Here is a 21,175-nt window from a genome sequence, read left to right on the forward strand (position 1 = left end):
CAAGCTTGCTCCCTCTTGGGAAGGCCCCTTCATGGTCACCAGAGTGCTCCACAATGGGGCGTACCACCTTTACAACGTCGAGCACAAGAAAGACGAGCCGCGCGCCTGGGATGCGGAGCTGCTCCGCCCCCTTTTATACTTAAACACTCAGTCTGCTGAGATGTAATAAAAAACACCTTTGTATTTTGTTTATCAAAGACAAGAGTTATACAGTCTTCTAAAAAGATTGTTGATTGTTTACGTATGTTTCTAAAATCCCCCAGTGGGTGGCTTAGCTGCGAACCCGTTTCGCCTAAGTTGGAAAAATCCTACCGAGTGATGAGCAAGCCTCTCACTCGGGGGCTTAGCTACAGTCCAGTACTCGCCTAAGTTTCAAAAAACCATACCGAGTGATGAGCAAGTCTCTCACTCAGGGGCTTAGCTGCAGTCCAGTACTCGCCTAAGTTTCAAAAATCCTACCGAGTGATGAGCAAGCCTCTCACTCGGGGGCTTAGCTGCAGTCCAGTGCTCGCCAAAGTTTCAAAAATCCTACTGAGTGATGAGCAATCCTCTCACTCGGGGGCTTAGCTGCAGTCCAGTACTCGCCTAAGATTCAAAAATACTACCGAGTGATGAGTGTCGGTGTCAAAACTGGCGGATCTCAGGTAGGGGGTCCCGAACTGTGCGTCTAGGCCGGATGGTAACAGGAGGCAAGGGACACGAAGTTTTACCCAGGTTCAGGCCCTCTCGATGGAGGTAAAACCCTACGTCCTGCTTGATTAATATTGATGATATGGGTAGTACAAGAGTAGATCTAACACGAGATCGGAGAGGCTAAACCCTAGAAGCTAGCCTATGGTATGATTGTTGTTGTGTGTGTTGTCCTACGGACTAAAACCCTCCGGTTTATATAGACACCGGAGAGGGTTAGGGTTACACAAAGTCGGTTACAATGGTAGGAGACCTACATATCCGTATCGCCAAGCTTGCCTTCCACGCCAAGGAAAGTCCCTTCCGCACACGGGACGGAGTCTTCAATCTTGTATCTTCATAGTCCAGGAGTCCGGCTGAAGGTATAGTCCGGCCATCCGGACACCCCCTAATCTAGGACTCCCTCATTAGCCCCCGAACCAGGCTTCAATGACAATGAGTCCGGCGCGCAGATTATCTTCGGCATTGCAAGGCGGGTTCTCCTCCAAATTCTGTGTACCTGTTAAATAAAGTCTGGTTTCTTGTAGATGTTGCGCTCCTTGGCTTCTACGCCCAATAATGGCTGCTTCCCACGTGTCAAACGATATGAAAAGTCTGAGTGTTTTTACATTCACACCCCTAGCTGCGTAAATGAGCTGACCTATTTAAAGGGACGAGGATTTAGATCCAAACCACATCTTCCCCCCTTCGCGAGTGTTCATCAGAGCGCATCCAACAAAGGTCCATTCCACCATGGCCAGCCATCGCGACTCCTCCTCTCGCCCTTCCAGCCCTCAGCCTGGATATTGGGAGAGATGCTCCATCCCGCATAGCGAGCTAGTGACGCTCAAGACCAAGGGATTTCTCCCCCCGGCCTATATGGTCCCGGTTCGAGCCGGCCTTGCCATCTATAATGGCAGAGAGCAAGCGGAGAGTGCCCCTAATCCCTCCAAAGGAGAGCGGGTGTGCCTCGTCCCTTATTTAATAAGGGGGCTCGGATTTCCAATCCATCCATTTCTCCGGGGGCTACTGGAGTTCTACGGCCTCCAGCTACATAATCTCACGCCTGCCTCCGTATTGCATATCGCGAGCTTCGTAGCCCTCTGCGAGTTGTTTCTAGGCGTCGAGGCTCATTTCGGGCTATGGAAAAGGTTATTCTGCCTTGTGCCCCGCTCTAAGTAGGGGTCAATGTATCAAGTGGGCGGAGCCGAAGTGTGGCGCATCGCCAGGACCGGATATCTGTCCGGAACCCCAAAGAAGGCGTCCGAAGACTGGCCCTCGGAATGGTTTTATATAGAAGACGTCCCGCTGCCGGATCATGTCCGGATCGGCCTCCCTGAATTCGATAGTGCTCCCTTAAAGAAGCGCCTAAGCTGGCGTCCACGGAGCCCTCAGAGGGAAAGTGATAGGGACATCATTTACCTGATGGGCCCAATAAGATTGTTAGCCCATTCCGGACTAACCATGATTGGAGTTATGGCCGAATGCATCATGCGAGGTGTGCAGCCGCTTCAGTATAGAAGCCACCCCATGTGGGACTTCAATGGGGAGGACGATGCCACCCGCTACGGCCTTAAGGGGCCAAATTCAGCTGCCGCTCTACTAAAGATCCTGTCCACTTTGTATAAGGGAGAAGAGGAGGAATTTATCCGCGTCAACCCACAGGGTGGATTCTCTGTGCACAATCCCCCTAGCTGGGTAAGCGGTCACATTTACTTGTATTCCCATTGTTAAATATTCAGTCTAACGACTTCAACGCAGGAACTGCGCCGAGCTGTTAAGGAAATAAGCAGCCCTCCTCTACAACCCGAGGACCCAGGATGGTCCCTCGACCCGGCCTCTCAAGAGGATCCGGACATATCTGTGGAGCTGATTTATGGAGTGTTTCATCAACTGAGCAAGGACAATGCCTTGGTGGCCATTACGGCCGATTACCCAGGGCTAATCCCGGCCTCCCAGGTAACTGAGATCGAAGTCCCAGTACCCCGAATAGGTGTCTGCCCTCTCGTGTTTTCAGTTTCCTGATTACAACCGAACTTTGCAGGGGAGGTTTTTAAGGCGGAAGGCCGAACCTGCGGCGACAAGCCAACAAGGGGCCGCAGGGCCCCGTGGGCAGAAAAGAAGTGCAGTCTAGACCAAGGCGTCAGCGCAAAGGTATGGTGCGCCCCCCTTATCCCAGGTGTTATACCTTTGAGGCACATTGACACTCATGCTCTCTTCAGGACAAAGAGACCTCGTCGGACTATATCCGGAGAGGCTTCCAATCGCGCCTCCACCAGCCAGGCTCCAAAGCCTGGTCTGGAGGCGGAGGTGAACGCAAGGCGCGCACCAAACGCTCCTCCGACGGAGGATGTGGACGGGTTGTCTGCCACCAACTCTGAGGTGGAGAGTGCCTTGAGCCAAAGGCGTCGCCAGACAATTCTTCGCGACGCTTGTTTCTCCCAAGGGGCGTTAGATGCCTTCAACTCGGGCGATGCGTACCTCCGTGCCGCTCAAAATGGTCTAGCCAGAGCCACGGAGCAATATGTAAAAGACATACAGGTAAGAAAATTTTGGTAATTATATATATATATACCAGTAGCCCCCGAGACTTGAAACAGTTAGAATAACTGATTTAGGGATCATTTGTTATGCAGGTTCTTACAGAAAAGAATTCCCTACTGTCCAAGGAGCTGGAAGAGTGCAAAGCCCAACTTGAGGCCGCACTAGCCGCGGCAGGGGAGCCCAAGGAGACCCCCTCTGGTAATATACACTTCGAAAGATAAGTATTTTGCGAAGCACTGCATGGGTGCGAATCTGACAAATGAAATTGCAGATGGCGCCGGATTGAATCCGGAAAGGCAACACCTCCTACGCCAGCTAAAGGCTAGTGAGAAGGTGCTGACAAAGGTGAGGCGGGAGAAGAACGATCTCCAAGATGCCAACACCAAGCTGGGCGTCGAGCTGAAAGATGTTCGTGCCCAGCTGTCAGACTCTGTGAAGGAGAATTAGCGGCTTCGGTGCGGCATATTTAGTAAGTGCTTGAACGAACCTTTGAAAGAAAGTTTGGGAGGGAAGTCGACTAACAGAGCAATGTCTGTAGGTGTGCTAACAGGTCGTCCTGCAGAGGAGATGCCCAGTTCTACGGGTGACCTTCTTCCCGAGCTCTCGCAACTGCTCGATCGAGTTCGGCAGGCGATGCAAGGCGTCGCCCAGGCCCTATGGCCATCCGTCTCCATGCCCGAAGGTCTTGGAGAGATTGCAGAGAAGCTAAAGGGAGCACGGCGGCGCTTCCGATTGTGGAAGATATTGGCCTGCCGTCAAGGCGCTAGGGGGGCCTGGGCTATGGTGAAGACGCGGTACGCAAAGGCTGACCCCAACCACATGGCCGAGGTCGGTCCTGTAGGGCCCGATGGGAAGGAGATCCCTGTAAGCTTAGTATACGGCCAAGTAGAGTTGGCCGCAAAGTATTCCCAGCAGGACTGTAAATTAGACAGCCTGTTAGATGGTATTGAAGAGGAATAAAATCAGTCAAAATGACTATGTAATTTAATTGACATTTATAATGCCTTCTAGCCGGATTGTAGATCATTTGTCATGGCCGACCTTTTCGCTTCAGCCTCGGGACCTGACGGTCCGGAGTGTGTCCGAATTCCCATGTGGTTATATAGGAACCGGGGCATGCATGGAGACCAGGCATAGGGGTCATTAGTGCGTGAACAGACAAGTGCCCGACTAGTTATGTTATATTACATGGTTAGTAAGAAACATCTTCCAGGGAGAATTGTTCCGTTAGGGGTTCCTTTCCCTGGGAGGCATGCCCTAAGGTGCATGTCCATGCTGCAAGAAGAAACGCAGGAAAAACATCTGGGGGCATATAGATAAAAATAAAAAAGATCATCTTTAGTTCACCGACCGAATATTCCCTTAAGAACGCTAGCTTTCGGCTTCACCCAGTCTGAGGTACACGTCCGGCTAACCCGGCAGTAACAATCGCAGAGGTGCTCCCTTCACCACCTAGCCGAACAATTGGGAACGTAGGGGTAAGCACAGGAGCCAGGCAACCCCGCTTGGCCAAAACTTAAGTCATATCGATGCATATAATGGTGAATAAAAGGTACATGCGGAAGTGTGACACATGTGTTGGGCATGAAGCCCGTATGAATAAGCTTCTATTTAAAGAAGCCCCCAGGTTTAATGAGTGCGGATATCGCGTCACTTTATGAGCCTTTAAATGCTATAAGAGAGAGAGAGAGAAGAGAAATGTAAGACAAAAAATATATAAAAAATGGACAGAGGAAGGAGACGAACAGAGAGTCCGGCGCTAGGCATAGAATCTTCGGAGACGGGCTGTGTTCCATGGGTTCGGCTCGAGTCGGTTATCCGATGCATCCGCAGGCGGTACGCTCCACCAGTCAGGACTTGGTCAATTATGAAGGGACCTTCCCACTTGGGCTTGAGTTTGTCCTTTTTCTTGTCCGGTAGTCGTAGAACTAATTCGCCAACGTTGTAAATTTTTGGCCCGTACTTCTCTGCTTTGGTATCTTCGAGCCTGTTGTTGATAGAATGCGGAACGGGCTTTTGCCACGTTATGCTCCTCCTCTAATGCGTCCAAGCTGTCCTGCCGATCGAGCTCGGCTTCTCTTTCTTCGTACATGCGCACTCGAGGTGAGTCATGAATTATGTCGCAAGGCAAAACTGCCTCTGCGCCGTACACCATAAAGAATGGTGTGTATCCGGTGGTGTGATTCGGCGTGGTCCGCAGCCCCCAGAGTACGGAGTCGAGCTCCTCTACCAAGTGCGTATTAGATTCCTTGAGGGACCGCACTAACCTGGGTTTGATGCCGCTCATGATAAGACCATTTGCACGTTCGACCTGGCCGTTAGTTTGTGGGTGATAGACGGAAGCATAATCGAGCATGATGCCCATGTTTTTGCACCAGAGTTTTACCTCGTCGGCCGTGAAGTTCGTGCCGTTATCGGTGATGATGCTATGGGGGACGCCGTAACGGTGTACAACCCCGGATATAAAGTCTATCACCGGTCCAGATTCGGCTGTCTTAACAGGCTTGGCTTCTATCCATTTGGTGAACTTATCCACCATGACCAGTAAGTATTTTTGCTTGTGGGTTCTGCCTTTAAGGGGTCCAACCATGTCAAGCCCCCAGACCGCGAAGGGCCAAGTAATGGGGATAGTTTGGAGGGCCGGTGGTGGCATATGGCTTTGGTTTGCAAAGAGCTGGCAACCGGTGCATCGTTGGACTAAGTCCTGAGCGTCTGCCCGGGCTGTCGGCCAATAAAAGCCCGTACGGAAGGCCTTGCTTACAAGGGACCGAGCTGCAGCGTGATGACCGCCTAGTCCGGCATGAATTTCAGCCAGGAGGTTCCGCCCCTCCTCTTCGGAGATGCACCTTTGAAGGACTCCGGTAGTGCTTTTCTTATAAAGCTCTCCCTCGTGGACTCTGTAGGCTTTGGATCGTCGCACTATGCAGCGTGCCTCATTTTGGTCCTCGGGGAGTTCCTGCCTAGTAAGGTAGGCGAGGAATGGTTCTGTCCACGGGGCGATGACGGCCATTATTACGTGGGCTGAAGGTGTTATTTCATTGGAAGAGCCTCCGATTGTGTCAGGATGTTCGTTGTCGGGCAGTGCGGTTGGGTCCGGGCTGTTATTGTTCGGCTCCCCTTCCCATACTATGGATGGCTTGAACAACCTTTCCAAAAAGACGTTAGGGGGGGGACTACATCACGTTTTGCGCCGATGCGTTCCAGGACATCTGTCGCCTGATTATTTTCCCGGGCTATATGGTGAAATTCAAGCCCCTCGAACCGAGCTGACATTTTTAGGACGGCGTTGCGGTAAGCTGCCATTTTTGGATCCTTAGCATCGAAGTCTCCATTTATTTAGGATATTGCGAGGTTCGAGTCCCCGCGCACCTCTAGGCGTTGAATGCCCATGGATACTGCCATCTGGAGACCATGTAAAAGGGCCTCATATTCGGCTGCATTGTTGGAGTCTGTGTACATAATCTGGAGTATGTATTGAACTGTGTCTCCTGTGGGGGAGGTCAAAACGACGCCAGCCCCTAGTACGGCCAACATCTTGGAGCCGTCGAAATGCATGATCCAATTTGAATATGTGTCTTACTCTTTAGGGAGTTCGGCCTCCGTCCATTCTGCGACGAATCGGCCAAACTTGCGACTTGATGGCTCGCCGTGGCTGATAAGTTATGTCGAACGGGAGGAGCTCAATGGCCCATTTTGCAATTCGGCCCGTTGCGTCACGGTTGTTTATAATATCGTTAAGTGGTACTTCCGAGGCTACTGTTATTGAACACTCTTGAAAGTAGTGTCGTAGCTTCCGGGATGCCATGAATACCGCGTAAGGAATCTTTTGATAATGCGGGTACCGTGATTTGCACAGAGTGAGGATAGTGGACACATAATAGACCGTCTTTCGAAGGGGGGATTTGTGTTCGTCCGCTTCTCGTTCAACGACGAGCACTGCGCTTACAACCTGGTGTGTTGCTGCAATGTATAATAGCATTGGTTCGCCAATGTTTGGCGCGGCCAGGACTGGGTTTGTTGCCAGTATGGCTTTTATTTCGTCGAGTCCGGTCGTGGCTGCATCCATCCATTTGAAGTGTTCGGTGCACCGAAGGAGGCGGTAAAGGGGTAGGGCCTTTTCTCCCAAGAGGGAGATAAAGTGGCTTAGAGCCGCCACACATCCAGTTAACTTTTGTATTTGTTTGAGGTCCTTTGGGATATCCAGTTGCGACAGAGCTCGGATCTTGGCAGGATTTGCTTCAATTCCTCTACCGGATACAATGAAGCCCAGGAGCTTTCCGGCTGGAACGCCGAAAACGCATTTTTCCGGGTTGAGCTTGACGTCGTATGTTCGGAGGTTATCAAATGTGAGCCTCAAGTCGTCTACTAGAGATTCGACATGTCTTGTTTTGACGACCACATCATCTACATATGCCTCCACTGTTTTTACGATCTAGTTTGCCAGACATGTCTGAATCATGCGCTGATATGTTGCGCCGGCGTTTTTGAGCCCGAAGGGCATCGTGTTGAAGCAGAATGGGCCGTATGGTGTGATAAATGCCGTTGCGGCTTGGTCTGGTTCTGCCATCTTGATTTGATGGTAGCCGGAATATGCGTCAAGGAAACACAATGAATCGTGTCCTGCAGTAGCGTCGATAATTTGATCGATGCAGGGGGGAAGGGATCCTTTGGGCAAGCCTTGTTAAGGTCTTTAAAATCAACACACAGGCGCCAGGATTTGTCCTTCTTTGGTACCATCACCAGGTTTGCTAGCCAGTCCGGATGTTTTATATCTTTGATGAATCCGGCCTCCAATAGCTTTGCTAGCTCCTTTCCCATGGCATGTCTCTTAGGTTCGGAAAAACGCCGAAGAGCCTATTTGACAGGTTTGAATCCTGTTTGATATTTAAGCTGTGCTCGACCAGCCTGCGTGGGATTCCTGGCATGTCTGAAGGGTGCCAGGCGAAAATGTCCCAGTTCTCTCGTAGGAACTCTCACAGTGCGGCGTCTACATCAGGGTTTAACTGTGCCCTGATGGAAGCTATTTTATTGGGGTCCGTTGGATGGACTTGGAATTTGACTATTTCGTCCGCTGATTTAAAGGAGGTGGACTTGGATCTTTTGTCGAGTACCACATCGTCCCTATTCACCGTAGAGCGCAGTCAGTTCCTCAGCCGCTAGGGCTTCGGATAGTGCATCGAGGGCCAGTGCGGCTGTCTTGTTTTCGGCGCGGAGTGCTATATCCGGATCACTAGCGAGAGTGGTGATCCCATTAGGCCCGGGCATCTTGAGCTTCATGTACCCGTAATGGGGTATTGCTTGGAAGATTGTAAACGCTTCCCGCCCTAGCAGAGCGTGATAACCGCTGCTGAATGGAGCCACATGGAACGTGATCTCTTCGGACCTGTAATTATCCGGCGTGCCAAACACCACATCTAATGTGATTTTTCCTGTACAACACGCTTCCCGACTGGGGATTATTCCTCTAAAGGTTGTGCTGCTTCACTCAATGCGGTTCCAGACTATTTCCATTTTTTGAAGGGTTTCCTCGTAAATGAGGTTCAATCCGCTGCCGCCGTCCATGAGTACCTTGGTAAGACGAAAGCCGTCCACTATTGGACTGAGGACCAATGCGGCTGGTGCTCGGGCTGTTCGGAATTTAGGTTCATCACTGGCGTTAAAGGTAATAGCCGTGTCACTCCATGGGTTTATTGTTGCTACTTGGTAGACTTCGGCAAGGCCACGGACTGTCCTTTTTCGCATACTATTTGATGCGAAAGTCTCGAAGACTGTTAATACCGTATTGGTGTCTCTGGGGTGGCTTTCTGTGGCCTCCGGAATTAGGAGATTTTCGCCAATTTTGGGCACCTGCCGGAGTATCCAACATGCTCTAAGGCTGTGAGTTGGTGTGGCGTCCTCTGTACTGTGAATTTTACAGGGTCCATTAAGCCATCCTTCCGGTATGGTTCCATGCCCTGTAGAGGGTTTTTGCTTTTTAGTGCTTGACGCGGGGTGTCTGGTGATGATGCACCCTTTTTATTTCGGACTGGGTTTGTATTCAGGGCCGGATTGTCCCAAAATTTTATTTTGGTTTTCCAGGCGCTTTCCATCGCACAGTACTTTCATACAATGGAAGCCAAGTCAGCGAAGCGTGTAATATCACGGCGACTTATGGCATTGAGTATTCCCTTGTCCGTGCAATTATTGCAGAAGATTGAGATTGCGTCTTCCTCGCGGCAGTCCCTTAGCCTGTTCTTAACCAGGAGGAATCTGGCCCAGTAATGATGTACTGTTTCATTGGGTTCTTGCCTGATTTTAGATTGATCTCTTATGTTGGGGTGGGTGGGTGGAATTAAATCCAAAGCCTCACCCCATCTGAGGCTCAGAGGCCGGGGAATTTCCGAACTCGAAAATTTGGGTTCCTGGATGTTGTCCAATGAATCCAGCCCGTCGCCTGACTCTAAGTTCAGGTCTTGAGTGATATCCTCCCCTCTGCGGGTATCCGGCTTGGAGGGATCGGGAATCCGGACGTAGCGAGTCCTTAAGATAGATGAAGGGTTGCCGCACTATCCCTCTACCACGGCAACGTGATGGGTGACTTGGGGAGAGTTAATCTCTCTCAGATCGGGTTTAGGCCCAATTTGGTCGTAATCCGTAGCAACTCCCAGGGCGGCGAGGCGATCCAAGAGCTCGTTTATGGAGGAGAGCTCCATTGGATCTAACTGCTCGGCGAGTTCCGAGCTGACATGAAGATTGTTTTCGATGGCTCGAGAGGTCATCGCCGGCACAGAAGCCGAACAGGCGATCATAAGAAAACCACCTAGCCGGAGGGTTTGGCCGACAACCAAAGCTCCCTTAGCAACGGTGCTGTCTTTAAAGACGGGGCGAGGCATCCTTCCTGATGGCGACGACACAGAGGAACTCTCAATGAAAGCAGCAATGTCGGTGTCAAAACCGGCGGATCTCGGGTAGGGGGTCCCGAACTGTGCGTCTAGGCCGGATGGTAACAGGAGGCAAGGGACACGAAGTTTTACCCAGGTTCGGGCCCTCTCGATGGAGGTAAAACCCTATGTCCTGCTTGATTAATATTGATGATATGGGTAGTACAAGAGTAGATCTACCACGAGATCGGAGAGGCTAAACCCTAGAAGCTAGCCTATGGTATGATTGTTGTTGTGTGTGTTGTCCTACGGACTAAAAGCCTCCGGTTTATATAGACACCGGAGAGGGTTAGGGTTACACAAAGTCGGTTACAATGGTAGGAGATCTACATATCCGTATCGCCAAGCTTGCCTTCCACGCTAAGGAAAGTCCCTTCCGGACATGGACGGAGTCTTCAATCTTGTATCTTCATAGTCCAGGAGTCCGGCCGAAGGTATAGTCCGGCTATCCGGACACCCCCTTATCCAGGACTCCCTCAATGAGCAAGCCTCTCACTCGGAGGCTTAGCTGCAGTCCAGTACTTGCCTAAGTTTCAAAAATCCTACCGAGTGGTGTGCAAGCCTCTCACTCGGGGGCTTAGCTGCACTCCAGTACTCGCCTAAGTTTCAAAAATCCTACCGAGTGATGAGCAAGCCTCTCACTCAGGGGCTTAGCTGCAGTCCAGTACTCGCCTAAGTTTCAAAAATCCTACCGAGTGATGTGCAAACCTCACACTCGGAGGCTTAACTGCAGTCCGCCTAAGTTTCAAAAATCCTACCAAGTGATGAGCAAACCTCACACTCGAAGGTTTAGCTGCAGTCTAGTACTCGCCTAAGTTTCAAAAATCCTATCGAGTGATGAGCAAGCCTCTCACTCGGGGGCTTAGTTGCAGTCCAGTACTCACCTAAGTTTCAAAAATCCTACTGAGTGATGAGCAAACCTCACACGCGGAGGCTTAGCTGCAGTCCAGTACTCGCCTAAGTTTCAAAAATCCTACCGAGTGATGAGCAAACCTCACACTTGGAGGCTTAGCTGCAGTCCAGTACTTGCCTAAGTTTCAAAAATCCTACCGATTGATGAGCAAACCTCACACTCGGGGGGCTTAGTTGCAGTCCAATACTCTACTAAGTTTCAAAAATCCTACCGAGTGATGAGCAAACCTCACACTCGGAGGCTTAGCTGCAGTCCAGTACTCGCCTAAGTTCCAAAAATCCTACCGAGTGATGAGCAAATCTCACACTCGGAGGCTTAGCTACAGTCTAGTACTCGCCTAAGTTCCAAAACCACCCTTATCCGCAAGGATGACGAGGTGCAGGTTGACTGCAATCCTCTCACGGAGCCACGCTACAAGTACAATGTCCGCTCCATCCCTATCCGCAAGGATGACGAGGTGCAGGTCGACTGCAATCCTCTCACGGAGCTGCGCTACAAGTACAACGTCCGCTCCATCCCTATCCATAAGGATGACAAGGTGCAGGTCGACTGCAATCCTCTCACAGAGCTACGCTACAAGTACAATGACCGCTCCATCCCTATCTGCAAGGACGACGAGATGCAGGTCGAGGCAAACCTCTCCTCGGAGCTGCGCCACAAATACAATGTGCGCTCCATCCTTATCCGCAAGGACGGCGAGGTGTAGGTCGACTGGGATATCTCCTTCAAAGTTGCATTTGAAGTATATTCCGAGTGAAGTACAAGTTCTACTCGGAGACGAACGCAAGCATATGCAGAAGATAGACCAAGATCGGATAAAGTCTCAAGATTTGCAAAACAAAGATAAAAGTACTCGGGCATCAGGCCCGAAGGAGTTTAACGGTTACAGAAACCACTCGCAGGCTCGATGAATTCGTCCAAGTCAATTCCATCAGTGATCCGAGTGGCAGCAGCAATGGAAGTCATGCCTTTTGGTGTTGGCAACCTTGATCGCCGCTAGCTTATCTTCGCGGGCCTCCTTGCAATGGACTCTTACCAGCAACAAAGCCACGTCAGCACCGCATCGGGTAGAGGACTTCTTCCATTCCTGCACTCGACCGGGGACCTCGTTGAGTTGAGCCATCAGAGACTCGAGATCATTTTGAAGCGTCGCCCTTGGCCAGAGCGATGAGTCGATGCGTGAAACTGCCACCTTCAGACGAGCAAGATAACTTGTAACACTGGTCACGCGGGATTCCAGTCGAAGCACATTCATGGCAGCCTCGTTGCCGACTGGAGAAATGATAGGGTCCAAACCCGTCTCGATCCGTCCAGTCTCCTCGTCAAAGTTTTGGCAGAATTCTGCAGTCAAGGAGTTAGTGAGTCGACTGGACAGGACTAACTTGCAAACAGTAAAGCAATCGGATTAAAAGGGGCGAGCATAAGAAAGAGCTTCTTGGCGAGGGTTCTCAGATAAGCTTCCAAGTCATTTCTCTTACGAGCCATGGATTCCAGCTTCTCGTTCAGAGCGACCTTATCCTTCTTCAGACGAGTTGCCTCTCGGTTGGATTCAGTGAGAGAGGACTTCAGCTTGCTTACTTCCTCTTCCAGCGCCTCCGACTGAAGCCAGCTTTATCAGCAAGGGTAGTCTTCTCTTGAGCCTCCTTCTGCGCAGCTGCAAGGTCCAAGTCCTTCTTCTCCAGAGCCAACCTCATTTTCTCTGCAAAATAAGCATTTAGATCAAACAAAAGATTGAAGGGATAATTTAAAAGACGATCGACATGAGCAGTCGACAGGCAGTTACCTTCCATACCAGCAACTTCATCTTGAGCCTTCTTCAAGTTTTGTTGGGCCAGCTCCAGGTCAAGGTTGAGCTGCCTCTGCTTCTCCTCAATTCGGCGAACTTGGAAATGATAGTACCAGATTTCTGTAGAGAGTAAAGACATATCAATCGACAAGATCAAAGATTTTACTTCTGAGTGAATAAAACTTCAAGGTTTACTCAGACCCCAACCGACTGCCAGCAGTCGACTCCAGTCTCAGGGACTACACCCAGTGGGTGCACTTGGTGTGCACCCACTGGTTCAGATTCCACTCGGCCGGTCGCCTAGGTCAAGTTAAAAAAGTACTCGACCCCGGCACCGTGCCAGTAGCCACACGCGGTCTCAGGACTACATCCAGTGTGCACTTGTGTCCCCCACTAGTTCAGATCCCATCGGCATGCTCTGGCCCAGGGTCGAGTGGAAGAACCAATGAAAGTAAAGAGTGTCAGACCCCAGCCAACTTACCCGTATCGACTGCGATCTCGGGGACTACACCAGTGGGTGCACAGCGTGCCCCACTGGTTCAATCCACTTCAACATAGACCGAGGTGAAGAGTGAATACTAAAGACAAAAACACCAGTGTGATGTACAGATCGAAGCTAGACAAGAAGAGATTGAACGAGGAAATTGTGACACTCCAAAATTTTAATTTGGTTTTTTATCAAAAACCTTGTGGTTTTCTTTGAAAAGAGGCCATTTAAATTTTTCTTTCAGAAAACCTTCCTCTTAAAAACTTCCTTTGCTTTGGCAAGGATTTTATTTTTTCAAACTTTGGTGTTTGATCTTTTGAAACTTCTTCTCTGTTGGTTCTCTCTCAAATTTATTTTGGGAGTTTAATCTTTTTCTTTTAAAATGAAACTCTATGAAAAACTTGGATTTTCATATCTTGAAAACCACCCATGACTTTGCATTTTTGCCCATGTGATAAAACCCCTCCAAAACCTCCCCTACACCTTGTGATCAACCTAAGTTCTCTGTCCCAACTAATCCAAGCAAGTTTTGGATTTTATTCTAATTATTTTTCCTCTCAAATCAATTCTGAAAATTATTTGGAGCCTGAGTGATTTTCAAAGCAAGTACCCTTTTGCATTTGAGTTTTGACCTCAAACCAACTCTCCTGGTTAGTCCTTTGTACCCACAACTCAGAACCATCTTGATCCACTCCTCCTCTTTTCAAATTTTTCAAAATTCAGTCTCTGCAAGTTTGGACCAGATTTGCCAAATTTGATGAAATTCATATCTACACTCCTCCAAAAATTCCACCAAAATTCAGGCAGCCTACTTGAGCAATGAGAAGCCACTCCACCAAAAATCAGCTCAAGGAAAAATCACCAGAGGCCAAATTCATTCTGTCGAACACCTTGCATGCACTGCTGCTGTTCAAAATTCAGAAAAATTCAGTTTCAGTGTCGTTTTCGTCCGTCAGTTTCTATCACGCGTAGACAGTGCGCTTGGCTCGATGCTCGTAGCCCCTCCCTCTTGTCCGGAGCTTCACACGCGTGCGTGGAGCCTTCCTGGCGTCGGTGGCGCGCTGGCCCGCCCTCGCCGGCGTCTTCTGCGGCGTCGGGACCTCCCGTGGCGGCCGACAGAAGGCACACCACGGCAGAACGCCGTTCAGCGCCGCCCAAAGCCCCTTGGCTCTCCGCGTGTCCCTGCCGTGCCAGCGCACGCCCGTGGCACCGTCGCCGTGGCCCGGCAAGCACGGAACGTGCTCCCTGCCGCCGACGGGCCGCGCCACCCCCGTTCCGTCGAGCTCGCCCATAACACCAAATCCCAGCCCGTTTAGCACCTAAATGGGACCGGTGGACCTCAACGACGAAGCCCAAGCCCCTAATCCCACTGCACATCCCCGGCACCGCCGTAATCACTCGCCGGAGATCCCCGTTCACGGCAACCGCCTCGGGCCGCCTATAAAAAGGGCCCCCGAGCTCACCCTCGTGCACGCAGCATCACCACTCCTCACCAACGCCACGCCAGGCCACTAGGAGGACCTCAAGGAGGTCTCCTCCCCCAACTCCGGCCGCCCCGATCCGCCTCGGCCTCCACCACGATTCGCTCCGGTGAGGCCATCTCCGGCGCCCAAACCCCGTCCGTTACCCTCTCTAGCTACCAGGAGCCTAACCCCCTCTTCAATTTGACCTCTGCAGCCCTCTCCGACGAGTCCCTCGACCACCCGAGCCGCCGTCCGCCGGAGCAAAGCTCGCCGTCGACGTGGTACTCGCCGGCGACCACCACCACCACCAACCGACGCGGAATGGCGCCCTGAGCACGGAGGTACCCTCCGATCCCCCTGCCTCGCCGTGGATCGCCGCCGGCGACCACCGCGGCTCTCGGGCGCCGACGAGCTTCGTCCCCCCCTTTTTGAAGTTTAAACCTGACGAGTGGGACCCCACCGTCAGCCTCTCTGCTCTCTCTGTTGAAACGTTTTCTGGAAGCGCCTTTGGGCAAAGTATGTTTTCCCTTGGGGCTGGCGTAGTTTCTGCCGAAGCGTTTCTGTTTTTATAAGCTAGCCCCTGGAAACTTTCTGTTTCATTACAGATGAGTCCCTGGGCAAAAACCCTTATAACTTTTAAACAGAAAAGTATTTTTGATTGATTCTTTTTCTGTTCTCCTTAAAATTTTGTCTAGTTTTTTATCAGATTTATTTGAAAAATATTTGGAATACTTTTTGTGCACTCCTTGGTATTTACGATAGCGCACGTATTTTCTTTATACCGTAGATACCGAAGGAGGTGACGGAGCCGCGAACTTCATCGAGCTAGGCTCCGACTACTCTGAACCAGGCAAGCATGTTTGAACTTTTGATATGATGAGTGTCTTGGCATGTTTTGCATTTAGTTAGTTTTATGGCATGTTGAGAAGCATATCGATGAACGTTATTTTATGCGATAATGAGGTAAGTGAGTTCGATGATCCATAAGTGGATGGATGTGAGTATGAATGGCCATGTGTTGGCATGAGGATGGGTGAGATGGCAGTGTTGTAGCATGCCAGTCTTATGCCAGACTATGTGACTTCAGTGTCAAACCGTATCGGTCCAGTTCCTCTCATTTCCTTCCCTGTACTACCACATGTTTTCCGCAAGGAATATGGTTTAGTAAGTTGCAAACCGCTTTTCTGGTACACACCAAAAGGAGAGGCCGTGATGATGGTTCCATGGCCCTGGATTAAAGCCAGTCATCCGGTCAGGGGGCATGGGTGTTTCCGGTTGGGACCGAGAGGGGGGCACCCCTTAGAGCGCGCGTATATAAATTTGATCCCATGCTATTCGAGATTGTGATCTCCCCGTCTCAAAAGTTTTTCTTGGACGATGTCTAGGGTGATTCCTAGCATCGAGAGGTAGGATGGGTGTGTACTGGTTAGCTGTGTTTTCTTCCGAAACACCGTAAACGGAACTAGTCCTTCGTGACTACGGAAATCCGTTGGCTGTGGGAAAATTTTGTACAAACTCTGCAGAGTCATATATTCCTCCAAATCATCTATTCCATGTCCAAATTCGTATTATCTTATCCTAATCAAAATGTCAGTTTTGATGGCAGAGACTCCGGTGATTCGCATGAGTGCTAATTCCGGTTAAATGATTATTCCTGTGGATGGACTAACCCATTTATTCTTATGAATTAAATGTTTATTATGAGTATATTTACTTGTGAATAAAAGCCCTTTCTGCGATGTCGCTCAGACGTCCGACTGTGGCATTGTTGTATTTTATTTTCCTTTAAAGCCCTTTCTGCGATGTCGCTCAGACGTCCGACTGTGGCATTGTTGTATTTTACTTTCTGTTAAAGCCCTTTCTGTGATGTCGCCCCGACGTCCGACCGTGGCATTTCTTTTAAAGCCCTTTCTGTGATGTCGCCCCGACGTCCGACTGTGGCATTTCTTTTAAAGCCCTTTCTGTGATGTCGCCCCGACGTCCGACTGTGGCATTTCTTTTAAAGCCCTTTCTGTGATGTCGCCCCGACGTCCGACCGTGGCATTTCTTTTAAAGCCCTTTCTGTGATGTCGCCCCGACATCCGACTGTGGTATTTCTTTTAAAGCCCTTTATGTGGTGTCGCTAAGACGCCCGACTGTGGCATCATTTCCTTATATTTATTTGTTCACCTTTCGAGGCGTCGCTTCAGACACCCGATCGGTAGTTATTTATGTTTTGTTGGGATTTCAGGCGGACTACCGCCGTTTCCCTTTTACTTACCTTGTTATGCTAATTTTTGAATGTACATTGGTGAATTATTCATGACGCATCCATGCATGCATTTGTTATATCTTACGTCCGAACTGTCTTGCGAGTACTTTCAAAGTACTCACTGGCTTGTTGATTTGGCCAGATGCTGACGAAGGCGATCTCATGGATGAAGAGTTTGATAGCGAGTCCGACACCTAGAGGAGTCCCAGTCAGTCTCGTGCGACCCTGGATTTGGTCACTGTTTTATATCCGCTTCCGCTACCAAATAAATTCATCGAGCCTCACCTCGACGCTCGATGAGATGACAGACTTAGAGTCTTGTATTTCTCTCCCCGCTGTGTTTTTCCACCACCGCCCTATCCTCGAGTCAGTAGTATGCCTCCACACCACTGTGTCATGTCCGCCATTATGTATAATTATTGGCGTGCTTGTAATAATTTGGTTGAGCAACCGTAGTTCGACCCTGTAATATATTTTATGCTACTGGCTTATTGTATCAAGAATTTGTCTACCAGTGAGGAGGATTTCTCTCATACTGGACTCAAAAGATTGGTTTCTCAATAAATATTTTTATTGGAAAACCGGTCGTGACAAGCTTGGTACCAGAGCCAGGCTGACTGTAGGAAGCCACTAGGTGCGATCGCTAATTGGTTATTAGCATGATAGAGCTAGGTTATATTTTTGCAATTGTAGTCATTTTCTGTCAGTCAGCATAAATTTATGATCTGACCATGCAGAATTTTTGCCTACTTTTGTAGATGGCCGACAACAGCTGCGAGTCTCAGACCTTCGCCAACGTGCCCGATGGGTTCGTCAAGCTTCTTTCCTTCATCGTTCAGGTCGCGATGGGGCCATCTGTGCGCCCAGTCTTCACACTCTGCCAGCACCGAGTCAACGACAGTCTGACTATGCACCAGGCCGCGGTGCAGTTCAAGGGAGGGCGTGGTGAGTTACGCCGCTTCCGGTTCGTGGGAAGAGCCATGCCTACGGAGAGGCATGCTATGCAGATGGCAGCCCGCGAGGCGATAGCTCGTCTCAGGGATGTCCTTCCCGTGATGAAGACTCGTCGTTACCGTTATCTTCCGTGCCATGTGCCTTACACCTGTCACTACGCATACTCCTGCCCCAGAGGAGAACGAGACGAGGCTTTTGAGATGCTCATTGAGTATCTCCGGGCCCTGGAGGCAGCCTTCGACAACCTGGTGGACGACTTCGTAGCTACCCGCATGGACTCAGTTCATGGCTGTGCTGCCAACAGGAGGGAGCTCCTACCCATCGCACCGCCACTGACTTTGGTCTCGTCCTCAGCATCTTTTACGCCTACTCGTCGCCTGCCTTCTACCGAAGAATTCAACCAAGTCATTGCACCCACTTCAGCGCGCACTGCACCACCCTTCGCGCCCACTCCTGTACGTGTTGCTCCGCCCCTGGCAACCGCTCCATCCACTCTGCGCAACACTACACGTATGGAGCCCATTAGCGAGGAGGAAGTCGAGTCCCCAACCTCGCTACGCCTCGCCCTCGGCAGGGCAAAGGAGGTCGTCAACATCTCTGCCTGAGTACGCTTAGCTGCCATGTAATGTACCGCTTTGTAAGATATGTACATAGGTTGTGAGAAGTAGCCTGTTTGCGCATCATGTAGGATCTGGAGAAGTGCACTAGCCTAAATAACATGTCAGGATTATGTACGCATATCCTGAGTGATGTATTGTATAATTACCGCCCGCGTGTAAGATATGTAATGAGCAGTCCTTCTCCGTGCGCGAGTCGATTTGTTTTTCTTAAGTAAGCTGAGTTATTTAATTCTATTTGCCAGCTTTATGCATTTATGGATTTGTTTTTGCGACTCTTTCCGCTTTTCTTATAAGTTTTACAAAAATATTTCCCCAGAGTGAAAAATGTCTCGTCCTTGGACTCGCTCCATGCCAATTCCACCAGAGGAAAATTATGATGCACAACCCAGCAATGAGTTCACTCAGAGACAGTCAAGCCAACAGGGCAGTGAGTCGGCACTTTCACAAATGTGCCGCCTTTATGAGCAGAGTCAGCAACAACATCGGGAAATGATGAACCAAGTCATCAACATGGGAAATCATCATGGACAGTATCAGCAGCATTCCAAGTTATCTGAGCTACAGAAGACACGTCCTCAAACATTTTCTCACACTGACAAACCTCTTGAAGCCGAGGACTGGCTTCGAGATATGGAGAGAAAATTAATTATTGCAAAATGTTCAGACCCCGAGAAGGTATTGTATGCTCCGCACTATCTCACAGGAGCAGCCGCATCGTGGTGGGAGAATTTTCTGCACATGCATCCCAACGAAAATGACATAACCTGGGATGATTTCAAGGAAGGTTTCCGTGGTGCACACATTCCTAAGAGTATTATGAAAATCAAGAAGAGAGAATTCGATGACCTCAAACAAAGGAACATGACAGTGTCAGATTACAACAGTCAATTTACTCTATTGTCCCGCTACGCCAATGAAGAGCGTATGACTGAAATCAAGAAGATGGAGAAATTCCTTGACGGTCTGGCGCCCGCGCTTAAATGCCAACTGGTCGTGCACACTTTTCCTGATTTTAAAACACTGGTAGACAAAGCCATTACTCTGGAAAATGAGAGACGCAGTCTGGAAGATATCCGCAAGCGAAAAAGGGACCAGACTAATCATGCTCGCAATCACCGAAGCAAGACAGATTTTCAAAAGGGTGGGACACACAAATTCTCATCCAATGTCTCACGCCCAATCAAGAATTTTCATGCAAGGGACAAGGAATTCACCTATCGCCCCGGCGTTACTTGTTACGCTTGTGGAGAAGAAGGGCACTATGCCAAACAGTGCCCCAAGCCAAGGAATTCAACCCCAAAGCCGAACAACGGCAACAATTCCGCGCCCAAGCGAAACAATTTCAATCCCAACAATAACCACAGGAAGGGTCATCTGAACCACGTAACCAAAGAGGAGGCACAAAATGCTCCGGATATCGTACTCGGTACGTTTCCTGTCAACACAATACCTGCAATGGTTTTGTTTGATTCTGGAGCTTCTCACTCTTTCATTTCGAAAAGTTTTGCTTTGCAAAATAATTTTTCGATGCTTCCCCTGGAGAAATCCATGACCATCAAGTCCCCTGGGATTCAGCAAGTTACTCAGAATTACTGTCAGAATGTGGTCATTGAGTTCGAAGGATTGGAGTTTCACGCAAATCTTATTGTGTTGGAAAATAAAGGACTGGATGTCATCCTAGGGATGGATTGGCTAACCACCAATAAGGGTTTTATCGACTGTTTCAACAGGACCGTAATTCTCACACACCACCAAGGGAAGACAATAAGAGTATCAGCCAAGGAAGGAAAAATACCCCGGCAACCGAGATTAAATAAGGTGGACGTTTCTGAGCTAAACAAGGTTCCAGTAGTGTGTGAATTTCCAGATGTATTCCCTGAAGAGCTACCAGGCATGCCACCAGACCGAGAAATAGAATTCCGCATTGAGCTAGCACCAGGAACCACTCCCATATACAAGAAACCATACAGAATGGCACCATCCGAGTTGATCGAGTTGAAGAAGCAAATAAAGGAATTACTGGAAAAGGGATACATTCGAGCCAGCTCCTCACCTTGGGGATCACCAATTTTATTTGCCAAAAAGAAGGATGGAACGCTGAGATTGTGTATTGACTATCGAGCACTTAACATGGTCACAGTCAAAAACAAATACCCGATGCCAAGGATAAACGATTTGTTTGATCAACTCGCTCAGGCCAAGGTATTCTCAAAAATTGACTTAAGGTCAGGATACCATCAATTGAAGGTACGAACGGAAGATATCCCCAAAACAGCCTTCACCTCCAGATATGGACTGTACGAGTTCACAGTGATGCCATTTGGATTAACTAACGCCCCAGCATATTTTGTTCACCTCATGAACAAAGTATTTATGAAGTTTATGGACAAGTTCGTCGTGGTATTCATCGACGATATTCTGGTATACTCCAAGACACCAGAAGAGCACGCAGAACATCTCAGGATTGTGCTAGGAGAGCTAAGAAAACACCAATTGTATGCCAAGTTCAGCAAGTGCGAATTTTGGCTAAGACAAGTAGGCTTTCTAGGCCACGTGCTGACCCAAGAC

This window comes from Triticum aestivum, chromosome 1A (genome assembly GCF_018294505.1).
Source record: "Triticum aestivum cultivar Chinese Spring chromosome 1A, IWGSC CS RefSeq v2.1, whole genome shotgun sequence".
NCBI classification, from domain to species: domain Eukaryota; kingdom Viridiplantae; phylum Streptophyta; class Magnoliopsida; order Poales; family Poaceae; genus Triticum; species Triticum aestivum.